At 43.4% G+C, this 12,222-nt stretch overlaps 1 protein-coding gene across 2 annotated transcripts in view; it reads right to left on the reverse strand.

Moving 5' to 3' along the window:
• Positions 1–12,222, reverse strand: part of LOC124615688 (UDP-glycosyltransferase UGT5-like) — a 162,296-nt gene that overhangs the window by 37,898 nt on the left and 112,176 nt on the right. The window lies entirely within an intron of this gene.

Here is a 12,222-nt window from a genome sequence, read left to right on the forward strand (position 1 = left end):
GGTGACGATGAAGTATGCGCATGACACTACTTTGACTCAGTCCACCGGCTCTCGCAATGTCCCGTGTGCTCATGTGTGAGTTCGTGGCAACAGCAGCTAACACACCAACTGCACCTGCTTCTCCTGTGACGGGCCTGTTACGGACCCGTTTGCGTGCTACGACCATAGCTGTTGCATACAGTTGGCGGTAGATGTTTTGCAATGTGCGGCACGTTGGATGCTCTCTGTCCGGGTACCGTTCTGCATACACCCTGCAGGCTTCAGCTGCACTTCGTCGACACTCGCCATAGATGAGTGTCATCTCCGCCTTTTCAGAGTTCGAATACACCATGGTCACAGTCCATACAACACTACACTATCACAGACGTCTGGTAACACGGTGTACTACAGTTGGTCTGCGTGCGGAGACGAATGCAGAATAACAAAAGCAGCAAGCGCTACATGCGAACACTGCGACAGCTAGACAAAACCACAACAGTGCACTACAGCCACACTCGTAAACACGGTCGTCATCGTAAACATGTCCCTGCAGATGCTGCTCGCTGACCGTGGCCCGTGTTTGTTACAACACGCAACTTAACGTCGGAGGTTTCAAGCGTCAACTTTAGGTTACAATATTTCCGGATGTAATTAACATTTTACAATGCAACAAACGGCACTGATTACGTATTTGTTTATATGTTCAGATGTGCTAACAAAACTAACGTGGTTCCATTAAAAAAAACGTAGGTTTGTGTTAAAAAACATACTTCCGTGCATTTTTGTATGGTTTGTATTAAACAATTACACTAGCCCCTCTCCTCACGTTCGGTCTGTGGAATCGATTCGTCAGTATTTGATGTGGTTTACGAAATATATCCAGCGGTAACGTTAGGTGACTCACCCTGTATACGCTGCAAAGAGAGCCGACAATATAATCTATATAAATTACTACACTGTATCGGTTCTTAATGAAAACATAATTGTTATTAGGTGATGACAGAAGTAAAAACACTGTGAATTAGAGTTATATTTCTCTTCCTTGCTGAGTAAGATTTATGAATAATAAAATTATTTGTGGACGTATGTACCGTCTTTGTAACTAAATGAAAGGCGCTATTTTGCCATATGTAGTTCGTTTCTGTCATTGATGAAGCATCTTCAGTGGCTTGTGAATACATGTTTGTTTATATATACACTGGTGAGCCAAAACATGATGACCACTGCCCATCGCGAGACCGTATGCTGGCTGGTGGCGCTGAGGGCACGTGACGCACTCTAGCGACGGTAAGTGGCACAAAGGCGGAAATTCGGCGACTTAAGAGACTGAAAAAGGCCAGAATGTTGTGGCCTAGCGTCTAGGAACGGGCACTTCGGAAACGGCGAAGCTGGTCGGCTGTTCCCGTGCTACTGTCACGAGCATCTGTGGAAAGTGACTGAAGAATGCTGAAGCCACGAGGAGGCGACAACAAGTTGGACGTCCATACCTCATCACAGAACATAGGGACCGGAGGCCTGCCCGCTCTCTAATGCAGGATAGGCGGCGTTTTGTGGCAGGTCTGACGTCAGAGTGCAGTGCTGGCGCAGGCACAAGTGTTTCGGAGCACACCGTTCAGCACACAGTGTTGAGCATGGTCTTCCGCAGCAGAGGACCGCTAAGTGTTCTGATGTTGACCCAACAACGTCGTCAGTTATGACTACAGTTGGCACGAAATGATGGAGAGTGGACCGCGGATCACTGGAACCGTGTCGACTGGTCGGATGAGTCCTGTTTGTCGGTAAACGAGGCCGGCGGTCGTTTCCAGATAGGCCAGTGTGCAGGCGAACGGCTGCAGCGCGCCACGGACGCAGGCCGGTAGGAGCAGCGTTATGTTGTGGGGGACGCTCACATTCACTTGGACTTCCATTGGACCTGCGGTAGTAGTTGAAGGCACCATGAAAGCTGTGATTGATGTTTTGCTCAACAGTGATGGCGGCTTCCAGCAAAATAACTGTCGGTGCCACAAGTTCAGAATAGTGCTGCAATGGTTTGAGGAGCATGATAGTGAATTCACGTTGATGTCTTGGTCATCAAATTCGGTTTATGGAGTCCAATTAAACCCAAACGGGACGCTATCGGGCGCAAGCTCCGCGCCCACAAACCAACCGCCCGTAAATTACGGGAAGTGCGTGACCTGTGCTTTGGCATCTGGTGCCACAAAGCTCCGGAAACCTATCGAGTACTTCTCGAATCCATGGCACACAGAATAACTTTTCAATTGATTTCCAGAACTGGACCAACACGCATTTAAGTAGGTGGTCAAAATACACTCCTGGAAATTGAAATAAGAACACCGTGAATTCATTGTCCCAGGAAGGGGAAACTTTATTGACACATTCCTGGGGTCAGATACATCACATGATCACACTGACAGAACCACAGGCACATAGACACAGGCAACAGAGCATGCACAATGTCGGCACTAGTACAGTGTATATCCACCTTTCGCAGCAATGCAGGCTGCTATTCTCCCATGGAGACGACCGTAGAGTTGCTGGATGTAGTCCTGTGGAACGGCTTGCCATGCCATTTCCACCTGGCGCCTCAGTTGGACCAGCGTTCGTGCTGGACGTGCAGACCGCGTGAGACGACGCTTCATCCAGTCCCAAACATGCTCAATGGGGGACAGATCCGATCTTGCTGGCCAGGGTAGTTGACTTACACCTTCTAGAGCACGTTGGGTGGCACGGGATACATGCGGACGTGCATTGTCCTGTTGGAACAGCAAGTTCCCTTGCCGGTCTAGGAATGGTAGAACGATGGGTTCGATGACGGTTTGGATGTACCGTGCACTATTCAGTGTCCCCTCGACGATCACCAGTGGTGTACGGCCAGTGTAGGAGATCGCTCCCCACACCATGATGCCGGGTGTTGGCCCTGTGTGCCTCGGTCGTATGCAGTCCTGATTGTGGCGCTCACCTGCACGGCGCCAAACACGCATACGACCATCATTGGCACCAAGGCAGAAGCGACTCTCATCGCTGAAGACGACACGTCTCCATTCGTCCCTCCATTCACGCCTGTCGCGACACCACTGGAGGCGGGCTGCACGATGTTGGGGCGTGAGCGGAAGACGGCCTAACGGTGTGCGGGACCGTAGCCCAGCTTCATGGAGACGGTTGCGAATGGTCCTCGCCGATACCCCAGGAGCAACAGTGTCCCTAATTTGCTGGGAAGTGGCGGTGCGGTCCCCTACGGCACTGCGTAGGATCCTACGGTCTTGGCGTGCATCCGTGCGTCGCTGCGGTCCGGTCCCAGGTCGACGGGCACGTGCACCTTCCGCCGACCACTGGCGACAACATCGATGTACTGTGGAGACCTCACGCCCCACGTGTTGAGCAATTCGGCGGTACGTCCACCCGGCCTCCCGCATGCCCACTATACGCCCTCGCTCAAAGTCCGTCAACTGCACATACGGTTCACGTCCACGCTGTCGCGGCATGCTACCAGTGTTAAAGACTGCGATGGAGCTCCGTATGCCACGGCAAACTGGCTGACACTGACGGCGACGGTGCACAAATGCTGCGCAGCTAGCGCCATTCGACGGCCAACACCGCGGTTCCTGGTGTGTCCGCTGTGCCGTGCGTGTGATCATTGCTTGTACAGCCCTCTCGCAGTGTCCGGAGCAAGTATGGTGGGTCTGACACACCGGTGTCAATGTGTTCTTTTTTCCATTTCCAGGAGTGTATTTTGGCTCATCAGCATGTACAGTAAATGCATCGTGTAGTGGTTACATGTATGTTAATATGTTACTTTTTCAGCACAAGATTCATGAGGGTAAGTTATCGTTTGGTTTTATGATTTTGAATGTTGGTAGTTCATATGTGTTATCCTGGAGATGGGTTTACTTGGTATCCATCTGCAGGACAGTAAACATGAACTAACAATATTAGAAATCATAACACTAAACTATAATTTCATCTCATGAAACTAGTGGTGCAAAAGTTTTATATATTTGTAACAGCTAAACAAATAAATTCATCACCTTTTTCCTTTTTCCTTCTCCATCGTTCCTTAGTTACTTCAACATTCATGGAGATATGATCCACCTTTGCAACTAGATGAAAGGCACTTGTTTTTTGTCACACACAATTCGCCTCTTTTATTTATAACCATTTTGAGTGGCCTGTAATATATGTGCTTGTGGCAAAAAACAAACTGCTTTCATCTAGTTGCAAAGATGGATCATATCTGCATGAACTTTGAAATGACTAAGGAACAATAATCATCATCATCATCATCATCATCATCATCATCATTTACGACTGATTATGCCTTTCAGCGTTCAGTCTGGAGCATAGGCCCCTTATAAAATTCCTCCAAGATCCCCTGTTCAGTGCTAACATTGGTGCCTCTTCTGATGTTAATCCTATCACTTCAAAATCATTCTTAACCGAATCCAGGTTCCTTCTCCTTGGTCTGCCCCGACTCCTCCTACCCTCTACTGCTGAGCCCATGAGTCTCTTGGGTAACCTTGCTGCTCCCATGCGTGTAACATGACCCCACCATCTAAGCCTGTTCGCCCTGACTGCTACATCTGTAGAGTTCATTCCCAGTTTTTCTTTGATTTCCTCATTGTGGAGACCCTCTTGCCATTGTTCCCATCTACTAGTACCTGCAATCATCCTAGCTACTTTCATATCCGTAACCTCAACCTTGTTGATAAGGTAACCTGAATCCACCCAGCTTTCGCTCCCATACAGCAAAGTTGGTCGAAAGATTGAACGGTGCACAGATAACTTAGTCTTGGTACTGACTTCCTTCTTGCAGAAGAGAGTAGATCGTAGCTGAGCGCTCACTGCATTAGCTTTGCTACACCTCGCTTCCAGTTCTTTCTCTATGTTGCCATCCTGTGAGAATATGCATCCTAAGTACTTGAAAACGTCCACCTGTTCAGACTTTGTTCCTCCTATTTGGCACTCAATCCGTTTATATTTCTTTCCCACTGACATTACTTTCGTTTTGGGGATGCTAATCTTCATACCATAGTCCTTACATTTCTGATATAGCCCTGAAATATTACTTTGCAAACTTTCAATCGAATCTGCCATCACAACTAAGTCATCCGCATATGCAAGACTGCTTATTTTGTGTTCACATATCTTAATCTCACCCAGCCAGTCTATTGTTTTCAACATATGATCCACAAATAATATGAATAACAGTGGAGACAGGTTGCAGCCTTGTCTTACCCCTGAAACTACTCTGAACCATGAACTCAATTTACCGTCAACTCTAACTGCTGCCTGACTATCCATGTAAAGACCTTTAATTGCTTGCAAAAGTTTGCCTCCTATTCCATAATCTCGTAGAACAGACAATAACTTCCTCCTAGGAACCCGGTCATATGCCTTTTCTAGATCTATAAAGCGTAGGTACAATTCCCTGTTCCACTCATAACACTTCTCCATTATTTGCCGCAAGCTAAAGATCTGGTCCTGACAACCTCTAAGAGGCCTAAACCCACACTGATTTTCATCCAATTCGTCCTCAACTAATACTCGCACTCTCCTTTCAACAATACCTGAGAAGATTTGACCCACAACGCTGATTAAAGAGATACCTCTGTTGTTGTTACAATCTTTTCTGTTTCCATGTTTAAAGATTGGTGTGATTACTGCTTTTGTCCAGTCTGATGGAACCTGTCCCGACTCCCAGGCCATTTCAATTATCCTGTGTAGCGATTTAAGACCTGACATTCCACTATATTTGAAAAGTTCCGACTTAATTTCATCCACCCCAGCTGCTTTATTGCACTGCAAACTATTGACCATTTTCTCCACTTCCTCAAATGTGATACTATTTCCATCATCATTCCTATCCCATTCTACCTCGAAATCTGAAACATTACTGATCGTATTTTCACCTACATTGAGCAACTCTTCAAAATATTCCCTCCATCTGCCCAAGGCATCCACAGGATTCACCGGCAATTTTCCTAACCTGTCCAAAATACTTGTCATTTCCTTCTTACCTCCCTTTCGACGACTGCTAATTACACTCCAGAATGATTTTCCAGCAGCTTGACCCATAGTCTCCAACCTGTTTCCAAAGTCTTCCCAAGGTTTCTTCTTGGATGCTGCAATTATCAGTTTGGCTTTGTTTCTTTCTTCAACATAACTTTCTCTGTCTACCTGAGTTCTAGTATGTAGCCATTTTTGATACGCCTTCTTTTTCCTTTTACAGGCTGCCTTGTCTGTTTCATTCCACCAAACTGTTTGCTTCCTCCCACTTTTACACACTACTGTTCCAAGACACTCTTTAGCCACTTCTAGTACTGTGTCCCTGTACCTTGTCCATTCCTTTTCCAATGACTGTAATTGACTACATTCAACTGACTGGTACCTTTCTGAGATCGCTGTTATGTACTTGTGCCTGATTTCCTTATCCTGAAGTTTCTCCACTCTTATCCTCCTACATATGGACCTGACCTCCTGCACTTTCGGCCTCACAATCCCAATTTCACTGCAGATTAAATAATGATCAGTGTCATCAAAGAATCCCCTGAATACACGTGTGTCCCTCACAGCCTTCCTGAGTTCCTGATCTGTTATTATATAATCAATGACAGATCTGGTTCCCCTGCCTTCCCTAGTATACCGGTGAATGTTCTTATGTTTAAAAAAGGAATTTGTGATTCCTAACAAGGGAACCTCCCCAACGCACCCCCTCAGATTTAGTTATAAGATGGCACAGTGGATAGGCCTTGAAAAACTGAACACAGATCAATCGAGAAAACAGGAAGAAGTTGTGTGGAACTATGAAAAAAATTAGTAAAATATACAAACTGAGTAGTTTATGCGAAGATAGGCAACATCAAGGAGAATGGTAGTCAAGGAGCGCCGTGGTCCCGTGGTTAGCGAGAGCAGCTACGGAACGGGAGGTCCTACGTTCAAGTCTTCCCTCAAGTGAAAAATTTACTTTCTTTATTTTCAGTTTATGTGACAAACTCTTATGTTTTCATCACTTTTTTGGGAGTGGTTATCACATCCACAAAAAAACCTAAATCGGGCGAGGTAGAAGAATCTTTTTACCCATTCGCTAAGTGTACAAGTTAGATGGGTCGACAACATATTCCTATCATGTGACGCACATGCCGTCACCAGTGTCGTATAGAATATATCAGATGTGTTTTCCTGTGGAGGAATCGGTTGATCTATGACCTTGCGATCAAATGTTTTCGGTTCCCATTGGAGAGGCGCGTCCTTCCGTCTACTAATCGCACGGTTTTGCGGTGCGGTCGCAAAACACAGACACTAAACTTATTACAGTGAACAGAGACGTCAATGAACGAACGGACAGATCATAACTTTGCGAAAATAAAGAAAGTAAAATTTTCAGTCGAGCGAAAACTTGAACCAAGAACCTCTCGCTCCGCAGTTACCCACGCTAACCACGGGACCACGGCACTCCTGTTCTCACATTCGCCTTGATGTTGCTTATCTTGCCAATGGACTACTCAGTTTGTATATTTTACTAATATTTTTCATAGTTCCACACAATTTCTTCCTGTTTTCTCTTTTGATCTGTGTTCAGTTTTTCAAGGCCTATCCACTGTACCAACTTATAACTAAATCTGAGGGGGGTGCGATGGGGAGGTTCCCTTGTAAGCCCATACTGGCACAGAAATCCGAGAGTTGTTTCCCGTTCCTGTTGGCCTCCATATCCTCTCCAAATTTACCCATAACCTTTTCATACCTTTCTGTTCGATTTCCAATCCTGGCATTAAAATCACCCATGAGTAGAACACTGTCCTTGTCCTTTACTCTAACAACTACATCACTGAGTGGCTCATAAAAACTATCCATCTTATCTTGATCTGTCCCTTCACAATGCGAATATACTGACACAATCCTAATTTTCTTGCTAGACACTGTCAAATCTATCCACATCAGTCGTTCGTTTACATACCTTATTGCAACTACGCTGGGTTCCATTTCTTTCCTGATGTAAAGCCCTACACCCCATTGTGCTATTCCTGCTTTGACTCCTGACAGGTAGACCTTGTATTCTCCCACTTCCTCTTCTTTCTCACCACTTACCCGAATGTCACTAACAGCTAAAACGTCCAGCCCCATCTTACTTGCAGCCTCTGCCAGCTCTACCTTCTTCCCAGAGTAGCCCCCATTGATATTAATAGCTCCCCATCTCATTACCATTTGTTTGCCAAGTCGTATCTTAGGAGTCCCTGGTTTGTCAGTTAGAGGTGGGACTCCGTCACCTCCAAAGGTCCGAGGCATTTTGCTCTGATTGTTGCCAGCATCATATTTAAAGTACCAGGGAAGCAGGTTGCTAGCCTTACTTGCCCCGAGTCCCATTGAGTGTTACCCCTAGTGGTTGAGGGACTAACCGGTGAATTTGCTAGTCTTTGCCGTATGAGCACAAAGGTGACCACGACTCAGAATATGTCCGAGGTGCCCAGCCTTATTCCAAAGTAACTGGTATCTCGACTATCGGGACCATTTACTTGGCCACTCATACGTTGCCCGTGGTTCATGAAGTAGGACATGACTACAGGAACCCACACCATGAACCAACTAAGGAACAATGGAAACAATGGAAAAAGAAAAAGACGATACATTTATTTGTTTGGCTGTTATAACTTTAATTAGTCATATAGAGAATAAATGAAAAATCTAGCTCTCACACACTCTGCATCAAATTTATGACCGAACTCATAAATGTCTAGTTGATCAGTACGCCAAATGTTATTGTAGTGACATTTGATTAAAATCTCTTAAATTACTAATAACTATTCTCAGAAAAGTAATTGTAGATATAATTTTTCTTATTTTAATTCCATAGAATGACATCGTATCTGGTGCTATATCTGAGATGTTGTTACATAAATCAATTAGTTCATTTTCTTGACAGCATAACTTCTGGAAATCAGGTTTGGAATTTTGCAGTCCCAGTTTTCAGTAATGGTCCAGGTCTGATTGTTAGTCAGCCCCACTCTCCTGGACATTTTCATTTGAGTTAATAAAATTAAAATAAAATGATACTGATGTCATTGTTTGAATAATACGATATTTAAGTGATGATTCATTTATAACAATGGTTTGATTATTTGCTGCCAGGTGACAAAGACAGCGAGTTGATTTCTAGTTCTATTTAAACTTCCATTCAGGAATTTGATTAGATAAACAAGATCACTCCTGTCATCAGTGTTTCTAGGAAGAAAGGGTATCCAGATGTTTTTAAACATTAAAAAGCAGATGACTGATACCTTTATAAATGAAGAATGAAACTATTACCTCAATTAGCTTGCCTTATTTAAATTATATTAAGTTGTATGGTGCACTTTCTTGTTTCATACCACATTCTCTGTTTAATTCTCTATCATTTAAAATTGATTGACATAATTTTATTTTATTTATGCAAGGCGCTTAATTGCAGCTGTAGGCATAAAATAATGCTGCTAGTAAATTAATTGGTTGCTCGAAAATCACTTGACAATTAATTCAAATCGCTGTATTATAGGGCATTAAGTTTAAGAAAACTTGCACACAATAGAAAGGAAAGTGACTAAATAAATAAAATTGAAACATTTGAAACAATAAATTAATTATTAAGTAAAATACATATTACTAAACTTATAAAATGACAAAATAACTAACAAAAGTAAAGAAAATCATTACAACTATAATAAAAAGATGATCTATCACAGAAGAACAAATCAGTTTTCTTAATTACCCTCAGATCTGACGAGATTAAACAAGTAACTTGTGCCTCATACAGGCCAAACGACTGAATGTGATGGCTGAAAGTGTTGTTTGTCAATGGTGTTGCTACTTTAAGAGTTGAAGGACCAATTTTGAATGTTCATGATGTCGTCAGAAGTGACTGTATAGCTGTAGTCAACGACGAACTGGTACTGAAAATTGACTGAATGGTTCGTGAAAACTGCCGCTTTATGTTATATCATCTATTATAAACCTTCTTGAAATTTCTTGGGGCGTTTTGCGTGAGGTAGTGGCTAAACGATCACTGTACCCAAAGTTCGTTGGATTCCATAAATACTTTCTCAGAACTACAAACTCAATGTTTGACTGGTTTTCTCAACTTCCTTTTTCGTTTTGATGCTGAAGAAAGAGGCGTACTAGTAACGGGACGTGAGTTCCCTATGCTACTGCAGAGAATATTCAGTAGTCAGCACTATGGAATCATCCTAACTCGTTCCCAAAAACGAAAATGACGCTAAACATTGTCGGACAGAAAGGTCATGATCACTCTTTCGTTTTTGGGATGCTAAAGTCATCATGTTTTTGGGTTTTATTGAAAGAGAAAGGAAAATGAATTCTAGGATGTTTATGACGCGATAAGAAAATTGAGAATAGGCTTTTGAAAGAATCTGAACACTCTCTTCTTTACCAGTGTTGAGTTTTTGCACATCATTTATCGGACACATTCTGTGCGTCAGACAGAAAATTGATTAGGTCATTTAAATTGTGACGTTCTCGAACATGAGTTACAGTGCAGGATCAGTTCCAAGTGATTTTCATCTCTTCGTGCGCGCAAAAACGTGCCTTAGTTCCTAATACTTAGTCACTGCCAAAGCAATACAAGATACTGTCACAGTCTGGCTGAAATCTATGGTAGAACAATTATAGTGAGGAGGAATTTGTCAACTCGCTGAGAGCTATGATAAGTCTGAATCGCGCTTATGCAGAGAAACGTCATAAATGTGTGGCGTAGTTGTGACGCTCTGTAATAAATTTCCTTTAATTGCTTTCCTGATAGGTCTCGAACATCACAACAAGCAGTCTTTGGTCTCCTTGCAGTGTCTCAGGCCGGAGCGTTAAGATCTCTCGTTGAAAACTCTTCCAGTCCTTTGCCTCTTTGCCTACACACGAATATCTGCCCATTGATTTGTAGCAGTGCAGCATGGTTATGTTATGTGAGTAGTGCAATCTCTGGTTTATCCCCCATTCCTTCACGTTGTCTTACGTCTAATATTAGCCCACTGCACTGCATTCTGTAAGAACCCTATGTACGTTGCATACACTATGTTTGCTGCTTGCTAGTGAGCCCGATTTCAGATTTGGCATCACGCAAGTAAAACTGCTATAACGGTCAGAATGACCGTGGAGAAATCTTGTTGCCATCTTTGGACACACTTAAGTTCTAAAAACAGACATGACCAGTATGGATTCCACACAGAACTAAAGTACTGCCGATGAGACCTCCCCGAAAACAGTATGCTACTTACTCTACTCTCCTTGATCTGCCCTTTAAACGTTTGAGTACCTGGAGGAGTACATCATTTGCCTTGTAGGTTACACTCTTCACATGTATACCCAAATGTAGCTTCCTAGGAAACATAACCCCAATGTCTAGGGAATTAGCTGACTCTACAAGGAATTCTTCTCCTACATTAGAGGCGAATTTTGGTTTGAATCTTCACGAGCAGAAGTATACCAAGTGGCTACTCAAAACACTGATGCTCATTCCATTCTGAATGATTCATTTCTCTACTGTGACAGAGTTTAGTAATCACCTAATTACCTTATTCTACGATCTACCAACAAATAATTTGCAAGCACTTTCATATTTGAGACGTGCGTATGTCATTAACGTAGAATATATGCACTAGTGGTCTCAGCACACTATTGTGCGACGCCTATGACAATACTTCCAGTTTCTCCGTACCTCTTCCCCTACCTGTAATCTCTGTGTGCTACCCTTCGAAACCTTCAACCTGTCCTCAATTCCAACATCTTTTACTGTAATTTCCGTATTTGAAGCTCCAGATGAAATTTATCAAAGACCTTTGTCAGGTCCAAAGTGATGAAAACTAGTTTCCCCTTGGCCCACATTTAATGTACCTCTAGTATATTGTACGTAGCTTATAGGCTGGTTTTCACGTGCGTGTGGTTCCCCGAATCCACACTGTACTTTCTTAAGCCAATGTGACTGGTAGATATATTTGATTACTAGCATTTCGACAATTACTCTTGGGAAACGCATAGCAAGCAAACGAAAGGAAACTGACGTTTTACTAAAATTTGTTGCCTAGTCACGCAGAGATGAGCTCCCACTTAACAGGCAAAATGTTGTACGCTGCCTAATAACACGCACACTGCGGGCCCACCTCCAAAACAATAGCTGCACTCGAACTGGTTTCAACGAGATTTCACTACTATCAGTTGAACTTTCTTTCCAAACTCGATGATATATAGAGATATCAGCTCGGTTTTATC

This window comes from Schistocerca americana, chromosome 5 (assembly GCF_021461395.2).
Source record: "Schistocerca americana isolate TAMUIC-IGC-003095 chromosome 5, iqSchAmer2.1, whole genome shotgun sequence".
Lineage (NCBI taxonomy): Eukaryota > Metazoa > Arthropoda > Insecta > Orthoptera > Acrididae > Schistocerca > Schistocerca americana.